A 9,290-nucleotide genomic window follows, 5' to 3' on the forward strand; every position below is an offset into this window, starting at 1 on the left:
ATGGGGTTGTTGCAAAAATCAAAACAGGATAATGTGTGTAAAGTGATTTGTAAAATGGAAAGTGCCATGCACCGGCTGGCTGATATCACTCATTCGGTCAGAGCTTGTATTAAACAGATACCAGCTGCCAGTCTTTGTCTAGGCCCCGGGGAAATAGTTCCTGCCTTCAGGGAGCTTGTAGCTTAGCCAGGGGAGATGCTGTGAGTGTTTACAGGCACATGCAGAGTAGATAATAAAAGTCACGTTTTTTATATTTGCAAAATGCTACCGACTTATGTATCATCCGCCAATCCACCCATTTATCTGTCAGTCTCTAAATTAATTTGATCCTCATAAAAATCCAGTGAGGTAGTTGACACTGTCTCCACTTCACAGATAATCTGTGAGGTTATCTGTAAGGGGATAAGTGACTTGCTCAGGGTCACAGAATAGAAGATAATTTTGTAGCAAAGCTATTCCCCTTTATGTTTAATAGTATTTCCCCCCAATCACACATAAAAACAATTTCCAATATTCATTCTTGGAAAGATTTTTGAGTTCCAAATTTTTCTCTCTGCTTCTCTCCTCAAGACAGCAAGCAATCTGACGTAGGTTAGACATGTGCAGTCAGGTGAAACATTTCCACATTAGTTATGTTGTAAAAGAAGAAATAACAAAACACAAACTCCAAAATGTGAAAATAGTATGCTTCAATCTGCAGTCAGATGCCATCAGTTCTTTCTCTGGAGGTAGGTAGCATTTTTCATCCTAAATTCTTTGGAACTATCTTGGATCATTGTATTGCTGAGAAGTCTATCATAGTTAATCATGGCACAATGTTGCTGTTGCTGTATACAACGTTCTCCTGGTTCTGTTCCCTTCCCTCTGCATCAGTTCATGTAAGTCCTTCCAGGTATTTTTGAAATCCACAAAACAGTTATTCTTATAGAAGTTGTGAACAGAAGATACTCAGTCCTGAGGCATCTTGGGAAATAATGCATTTGAGCTGGACCTTTGAAGATCAGTAGAGTTTGGATAGTTTTACCAAGTGGTATCACCTCAGAAATTCCAGTGGTTTGAATAATAATTAATATAAAAAATAGATGCAGACCTGCCTAGATAAATTCATCATAATCTCCTCCCTTTTTTTTCTGTTCAATAATTCCAAGCCACCCCCTCCTGAGGGTAACAAGTCCAACCCTTCAAAAAGACACCAAGATCATCTGAATCAGCAACTCAAAAAACTGACCAACTTGTTGCCATTTCCTGAGGATGTCCAGACCCAACTGGACAAACTTTCCATCCTCAGGCTGGCTGTGGGTTACTTGAAGGTAAAGGGCTACTTCACAGGTAAGATGTGAAGATGGTCCACACTTGGTGTCACCCAATCCAGGAATCCTCCCTTCGAGCATGCTAGGAGGTCAGCAGAATAACCCCACTTAGGATTTGCTGTATCTATGGAAAACAACATGAAAGATGCCCAAATTGAGAAATGGGGGGAGGGGAGAACACTCCTGAGCCTGAGAGGCTCTAGAGGACCTTCTGAGGCCACTTCCCACAGTAAAGGGGAGGAACAGACAGAAATCACAACAGTTCACTGCTGCCCTCTAATAGTTTCCAGTTTTAACTTTTATTCTTGCTAATTGGTGATAAACTGTTGTTTTTATTATACCTAAGGGCTACAAGGGCTGTTGGCAGCGTTTGCATTCGGTGGCTTGGACCAAACACCTGTAATTCAACCCTAATTCTGATGCTGGTTGATTAGTAGTTGGTTGGTTGTGATCACATGGCCCCATATTTAAGCTGGGAAGTTGCTTTGGGAAATAGGCACACGTGGGACAATGCCATGGTGCAGGCATGTGTTCCTGGGTACAATGGGAAGCAGAAGTTCAAATTCCAATTTGGACAAGCGCAGCAAGTTTCAAACCTTGATGACCTTGAGTATCTATCCACCTTGTTAAACCAAGGCTTAGATGCAATGGCTGACATCTTTTGGCATTCCAGGTGTGTTTGCACCAGGACATTGCTTGGATAGGGTACGGGTGATAAAGGTCTCAAGTTAGGGTCAAAATGGTCCAGTCCCTTCCCTTCACCCTCTCCTCTCTGGCTTTTGGTTGCTTGTTGCCCCTTCTGAGAAAGTCAATGATTCCTCTGAAACATGTAGAACTCTATTTCAGAGCAAAGACCCCCAATGACTTTAACCTCGTGACCCATGAATAAGATCTTTGTGGGCATCTTCTTCCACATGTGTCGGTTTTTGTGGGTTGTGATGATGGGAAATTAGTTTGCTTCTCTTGCTTCTTAATTCATATTAATTTATCTTAAAGAAACCACTAGACTGGAAGTATTATGAGGGCAACAACCATATCATTCCTATGTTTTGTGGCTCACTCACCACCTCCCAGTGGGCTCTGCTCAGAATAGCAAGTAAGAAAGAAATCAGCAAGTAGTATTAAGTCCCTGTTATAGGGCAGTTACTGTCCTTGATCCTGGACATGCAAAGAAATAAAGCAATCTTTGCCCTCAGGGTATTTATATTCTAACACTAGAGACAACGTGCATTCTGTTTTTCAATTGTTTGAGTCATGTCTGATTCTCTGCGACCCCATTCAGGATTTTCTTGGCAGAGATACTAGAGTGGTTGGTAAAGTATATGAGACTAGATTTGAAGTCACAAAGACAAATCTTTCTCCTCCAGATCTGGCACTCTGTTTAATACTCTACCTAAGCTGCTCCAACAACATGCTCACATATAGTTATGTACAAAGTGTGTACTGTGTAGACATGGTTATAAATAAATGTAATGCAATATCAAATAGATGCCAAACAGATTCAAAGTGCTTGGGGGCAGGGTAGAACTGGTAGCTGAGGATCAAGAAAGGCTTCATTTGTTGGGAAGGTGATGTTTTAGTGAAGGTGAGAAAGAAGCTAGGGATTCTGAGAGAGTGAGGAGAGGAAGCAATTGCACCCCAGGCATGGGTGACAGTGGGCGCTGTTTCTGTAGGAGATACTTGTTGGGAAGGTGATCTTCTAGTGAAGGCGAAAAAGAAGCTAGGGATTCTGAGAGAATGAGGAGAGGAGGCAAATCCACTGCAGGCGTGGATGACAGTGGGCGCCATTTCTGTAGGAGATACTTGTGGTCCCTATTTTCCTACTGGGGTCTTTCGTCATTCAGTCAGGGAATGGTTGCTGAGCCTGGCAAGGTATAATGCCTCTGTCTTCTGGCAGCCTCATGCTTTGGGGCCGGATACAAACTCCAAAGAGGACTTGAAAAGATCCACTCTGAAGAACAGGGGTTTTGGCCTTGAGAAGGCCTTCGATCTCAGCTTGATTGTGAGTAGCAAAAGCAGCAGAATGGAGGCTGGAGAAGGGGCATAGGAAAATCTCTATTCTCAAGCTGGAGCTTGTGTTTTCAATTCAAAGTTGTTCAGTGCAAGCCACAGGAAGAGCTCCCCATACTCTTGGCAAGTGTCCACCCCACCCAAAAACTTTGAGTTGATGCTGAGTGTTTGCTTCATTTTTCTGCTGTAGATACTTATACATGGACACATCATCTCTCAGTTGAATAAAAACTTGGAGATTAGGGTCTTAGGTTTTGCAATTGGATCTCCAGCTCCTAGTTCAGAGCCTGGCATAGTTCAGGGTTTAATAAATGCTTGTGAATTGTTTGCTTGAGAGATGGAGCTTCAAGAATGCACGGCATGTGCTCACTCTGGATGGACTTCCCATTGAAAGAGAGCAAGGAACATCCTTCTAGTTAGAGGCAGTTACAGGAAGGCAACATGAAGTTCAATATGAAAATAATTTATTAGTAACCCAGTTAGGGCTGACTAAGAAAAAGAAAAAGAAAAATGGAATAGACTGCCTTGGAATATTGGGGGGTTGGGGCAGGATCAGTATTGAGTTCCCTGTTACTAGAAGAGTCAAATGAAGCTATGGCTATTTGCCAGGAAGCTGTGCATTGGGGAATGGCTTGGATCAGCTGATCTTTGGGGTCCTGTTTACCTTTAAAGTTTGATGGATCCATGATATTTATGCACTTTGAAGCCACAAGCTAGAGAGACACCCCAGTCTATAAAGGAGAAGAATAAAAGCATAAGAAATAAAGCATAAAAGAGGCAGTCCCAGAGGGCATCATCAAGGAAGCTCCTACTTAAGGTCTTCCTAGGGGCAAGTGTTACTCCAGATTAAGTCATGGATCTGTTCTTCCGAAGCCCTATCCCTCACCCCTCATTGGCAAAAAAAGCCATGGGTTCATGGACCTGGAGCTGGGAGTGATCTCAGAGACCATCCGGTTCAATCTCCTCATTTTACAGGAAAAAAAAAAAAGCTGAAACCAAGAAAATAAAAGGACTTTAGATCAGAGGCCGGTAGACTTAGAGGTGGAAGGGACCTCAAATATGATATGCCCTCCAATTTTAAAGAGGGGGAAACTGAGACTTGGGGGAGGAAATTAGGTGACTTATCCAAGTTTACACAGGTCATAAGTGGCATAGATGGGATTTGAACTCAGGGTTTTTGACTCCAAATGCAGTGTTATTTTTGCTGTCAAAAGTGATTAAGGTCTAGAAAAAAGCAGCCAATTCTTTCCATCCCAGAAAACCTCACTTGTTACTAAGAGAGCACCTGTGAGGCCAGAGTTAGAATCCAGCCCTTCCTCCCAATCTGCCTAATTACAGACCTGGCATAATTAATTGCATAGTAACAGCCTGGTGTTTTGCTGCCAAACATTCTCTCCTGCTTTGGATGCACTTACAGGTAGTGATGTTGGAAACTCTAAGAGGAGGATTTCAAGTCCTATTCATTTAAAAGCATATGAATGGGCTAGAATAATGTTTTGTAAGCAGTGATGAAGGGGATGGTTTCAGAAAGATCTGGGAAGACTCCTCTGGACTGATGTAGAGTGAACAGAACTAGGAGAAAAATTTATGTAGTAACAGAAACATGGTATAAAGATAATTAACTGTAAAATACTTAGTAATGGGGGTGGAGCCAAGATGACAGCATAGAAGCAGGAAAACTCCCCATGCTCCCTCCATAGCCATCTCAAATACTTATAAAAAATGACTCTAAACAAACTTTAGGGCTACAGAACACACAAAGTGACAGAGAGAAACAAATCTCCTGCTGAAGACAGCCTGCAGGTGGACAGGAAGGGTTCATTTCAGCCTGCTGGCAGCAGAGCCCAGCCCTGAGTGAGCCCAAGGTTTTAGCCTCAGGGTGGCCTGACCAATCTGAAGTAGAGGGACATCAGGAGAGTAGATCACCAGCAGCTGTACCAATCTCCAGAATTATCAACCAATAAATGCCAAAGAAAAAGTGAGAAGTCAGTGTAGACTTTGGGAACAGGGAGTCCAGGAGTACAGTCTGGTCTCTGCCCCCAGAGGGAGAAGTGGTGGAGGTGCAGTGGCTGCCACTAAGTGACTGCTTCAGAGCTCCTGGCCTGCAGATTGTAGGGTAATCAAGCAACCATTCTAAGGGATAATCACTCTTCCTTTAATCTGATTGGATCTGGATTGCTGTCTAGGGTGGAGGTCCTGGGGTGTGTGACCAGGGAGCCAGAACATGTGGAGGCTTCAAAGAGGGCAGCCAACTAACTAATAGCTCTGGCAGCTGTGAAAACTCCAGCCATTTAGGACAAAGCTCTCCTCTCTCGAAGCACAGTTCTACTGTGGCAAAAAGCTCAAAAGTTAAGTAATTGAGTGGCAACATGAGCAAGCAAAGGAAGCAAACACAGTAATAAAACTTTGGATTCCTTTTTTGGGGACAAAAAGGATCAGAGCATGGAATAGGAGGAAGACAGAGAAGTCAGAACGCCTGTACCAAAAGCTTTCAAGAAAAACATGACCTGGTTACAGGCCATGGAGGAGCTAAAGAATGATTTTGAAAATCAAGTAAGAGAAGTAGAGGGAAAACTGGGAAGAGAAATGAGAATGATGCAAGATAATCATGAAAAAATGAGTCTACAATGTGACAGAAGAAAATGACACCTTAAAAACTAGATTAACTCAAATGGCAAAAGAGGCCCAAAAAGCCAATGAGAAGACTGCCTTAAAAAGCTGAATTTGACAGATTGAAAAGGAATTTCAAAAACTTACTGAAGAGCATAAGAAATGAGAAATCAAGATACTGTAAAACAGATCCAAACAAATGAAAAAATAGAAGGCAATGTGAAATATCTCATTGGGAAAACCACTGACCTGGAAAAGAGATTCAGGAGAGATAATTTTAAAATTATTGGACTACCTGAAAGCCATGATCAAGAAAAGAACCTAGAAATCATCCTTCAAGAAATTCTCAAGGAAAATTGCCCCAATGTTTTAGAACCATCGGGAAAATAGAGGTTGAAAGAATTCATCAATCACCTCCTGAAAAAGATCCCCAAAAGAAAACTCCTAGGAATATTTTAGCCAGGTTCTGGAATTCCCAGATCAAGGAGAAAAATATTACAAGCAGCCAGGAAGAAACAATTGGAATATTGTGGAAACACAAACAGGATCACACAGGATCTGGCAGCTTATACACTGAGGGATTGAAGGGCTTGGAATATGATGTTCTGGAGGTCAAAGGAACTAGCATTAAAACCATGAATCACCTACACAGCAAAACTGAATATCATGTTTCAGGGGAAAATATGGTCATTCAGTGAAATAGAGGACTTTCAAGCATTCTTGATGGAAAAACTGGAATTGAATAGAAAATTTGACATTCAGACACAAGAAGCAAGAGAAACTAGAGAAGTTAAACAGAGAAAAGAAATCATAAGGAGCTTATCAAAGTTGAACTATTTACATTCCTACATGGAAAAACAATAATTGTAACTCATGAGACTTTTCTCAGTAAGAGGATAGCTGAAGGGAATATATATGTATATATATATACATGTATACATACATATATGTTTATATGGGAGGGTATATGTGCATAAAATACATATGTGTCTGTGTATGTATGTGTACATGTGTAGATAGACAGAGGGCACAGGATCAGTTGAATAGGAAGGGATGATATCTAAAAAATAAAATTAAGGGGTGAGAGAGGAATATAATGAGAGCATATAGGGAGAGATGGAATAGGGTAATTTACCTCATATAAAAGAGGTAAGTGAAAACTGTTACAATGGAGGGGAAAAACAGGAAGGCAAAAGGTAATGGGTCAATCTCACTCTCATTGAATTTGGCTTAAGGAGGGAATAACATAAACACTAAATTGGGTATCTTACCCTACAGGAAAGTAGGGGGAAGGGGATAAGTGGTGGCATGATAGAAGGTAGGGCAGATTGGGGGGGGGGTAGTTAGAAGCACACACTTTTGAAAGGGGACAAGGTCAAAGTAGAAAATAGAATGGGGGGGTTAGGATAGAATGGAGGGAAATATAGTCATTCTTTCACAATATATCGACTATGGAAATGTTTTATGTAACTACACATGTATAACCTATACTGAATCACTTTTCTTCCCACTAGGGGTGGGTGGTGAGGGAAGAAAGGAAGAATCTGGAAATCAATGTTTTAAAATCAAATGTTAAAAAATATTATTATTATTGCATGCAACTGGGAAATAAGATATACAGGCACTGGGGTATAGAAATCCATCTTGCCCTACTGGAAAGTCAGAGGAGGGATGAGGAAGGATATAAGAGAGAGCAGATTGGTGTAAGGGGTATTGAGTAGGATTGCTGTTTTTGGGTGTGGGGTAGGGGAAAAATGAGGAGAAAAAAAATAAATACATGATACCCATTAAAAAAAAGTCACATAGCCTCTTACAAAGAGGCTAATGCAAGAGTTAGAGGAAATATTTCTCCCTTCCAACTCTCAGCTCTAGCCTTATGGAAAAGGATTTGCTGATTGTGTGTTTAACTCACCCCCCCCCCCCATTCTTTAGACTATCTCAGGGTTGAATTCAAATAAATTTGAAATGATTCTCAGAATCTCCGAATTCTGGAGCCCATCTCTTCCCACTCACACATGAACAGTAATCCTGTCTATGACATCAGCAATAAGTGGTCACCCTGTCTCTGCCTGAAGACTTCCCGTGATGAGAAGCTAAGTACCTTTTTCAGCACCAAGCAACCCTTTCCATCCCCAACCTTCTTTCAGTGTCAGGAAGTTCTTTCTCTTACTGAGTTAAAATCTGCCTCTGTAAACTTACCATGGGGACCTGCTTTCTGGGGTCAAGTGGAAAGAATGTGGCTGATCTGTCTTCTTTTGGGCACTTCATCTAGCTTTTGGTGACTTTTTGGCTTGTGGAGTTCATGGGGTGCTTGGGTGGCTGTGCTTGGACCCCAGTTTGTAAAATCACATTTCTCCCTAGCCTCAAATCTCCCTCGCCTCAAAACACTGTCTCAGGCAGTTTCTCTCTAGCTCAAGGTCAGCATGATCTAACAAAATACTTCTCTCCCTTCCTGGCACAGTGTCCAGCTGCACCTGTAGAATTTAGTAGTTTGACCCAACTGTGTCCTGGCTGAAGCAGCCTATCACATGTATCCTAGACTCAGTCATTTGTATACTCCCTAGCTCATTATACACATCCTAAATCCCCCATTAGCCTGGGACGTACATATGACATACATGTACTCCCAGTATCCATCTTGTCAAACACGGCATTGATTGGCAGCTTGATCAGCCCTGATTTAGCTGACTTAGTGACTTTCAAGCCTAAAACCACAGCTCCAGGCAGATGCCCCCCCGCCCCCGGGTTATTTCCCAGTGAATTCTGGGCAATACGACTGTGTGGTATACATTAAAAGTGCATGTTCCTTTAAGCACAGAGCACTCCTTAACTCCTCCCTAATCCCTCTCTGACTAGCCTAGTTAGCATAATTGGCACAGGTTTTATTACTGTTATGCTACATAAACTTTAAATGTGCCTCTCTAAGGTTGCAAGTTCTGTAAGAACTCTTGCCTGCTGTAAAGTGTGACGATAGATCTTTGCCACCTTGACTCAGACAAGGCTTGATTCCGTGAATTCATTCCGCACTGCTTTCCAGGGACTCTGGCTCTTGGGGCTCCTGACCCCCCCCCACCTTTATCAGTTATTTGCTCAGTAGAGATTTATGCTTTTGTTCTCTGAACTCACTGACTTTATGGATTCATTTCCAGCTTCTCAGAACCTTAGTTTGCTCCTCTGTCAAATGGGGATAATGATGTCTCTAGGGTCTACTCCCAGGTTGTACATCAAAAGGGCTGCCCTATAGCATTGTCAGCTCTAGAGAGATGGGACCCCTGCATTAGAGGAGAGAGAGACAAAGAGAGAGGGAGAGACAGAGACAAAGAGAGGGGGGGGGAGAGAGAGAGAGAGAGAGACAGAGAG

Source organism: Petaurus breviceps, unplaced genomic scaffold (assembly GCF_028583685.1).
Source record: "Petaurus breviceps papuanus isolate PSGF00001 unplaced genomic scaffold, PetGlider_PUasm1.0 567, whole genome shotgun sequence".
In the NCBI taxonomy this organism is placed as follows: domain Eukaryota; kingdom Metazoa; phylum Chordata; class Mammalia; order Diprotodontia; family Petauridae; genus Petaurus; species Petaurus breviceps.